This window comes from Eurytemora carolleeae, unplaced genomic scaffold (genome assembly GCF_000591075.1).
Source record: "Eurytemora carolleeae unplaced genomic scaffold, Eaff_2.0 scaffold1581, whole genome shotgun sequence".
Taxonomy (NCBI): Eukaryota; Metazoa; Arthropoda; class Copepoda; order Calanoida; family Temoridae; genus Eurytemora; species Eurytemora carolleeae.
This window is the reverse complement of record NW_019397557.1, coordinates 14827-15770: the sequence shown is the minus strand read 5'-3', so window position 1 is coordinate 15770 and position 944 is coordinate 14827.

The following is a 944-nucleotide window of genomic DNA, read 5'->3' as shown; positions in this document are numbered from 1 at the left end:
TGATTAATCTAAATACACCCCCCCCTCCATTCTTTCTCCCTTTTTCAGCTCTTCCCCCTCCCTTCTCCATTTTTTGTTTAAAAGCATGATGTGTAGTATATGCATAGCATGATCTCTCTCTCGTTCTCCCCATCTCTTCTCTTTCTGTAAGGTTGTTTACAAGCAGTCATATATTAAACTACAAAATGGCCTTAAATTGCATACTTACATTTACATCTAGACTCTAGAAGGCTTTAATCCCAATTTTAAAATGTTTAAAAATTTATATGTGTCTTTTTTTCTTTATAAAGTTCTAAAACTTTAGGGAAATGATCGAAATCCCTAACATAGCAATTTTAAGCCATTAAGCAACTTACTGGTTACTCTCCATTAAGCCACACATTTAAGGTAATATCAATTGTGGAGCGCGGCATTCAGCGGCACCGCGCAGGGTGACGCCATTTTGAATTTATAGAATACACGGATTTACCGACCACAACCTTTCACGGATTTAGTGCTGCTTGCAACTTTTAAAATACTTCTGCAATTTAATGCACATTTAAGGCTTTTAAATTTCTCCATTCTATAAATACTTATTTTGCATAAAGTCTAAAATGTTGAGGACAGTATGAGTGGTTGTATTATAATTAAGCTATAAATTCAATCATGGTCCGTAGAACTTTAATAAATTGAATTATATCTGCATGTAAGCAGGTCAGCCATGTATAATTCGTATCTCATACTATCTAGATATCTTTTTATCTGTGTATCTGTGTATCTGTGTATCTGTGTATCTGTGTATCTGTGCATCTGTGCATCTGTGTATCTGTGTATCTGTGTATTTGTTTATCTGTGTATCTGTGTATCTGTGTATCTGTGTATCTGTGAATCTGTGTATCTGTATATCTGTGTATCTGTGTATCTGTGTATCTGTGTATCTGTGTATCTGTGTATCTGTGTATCTG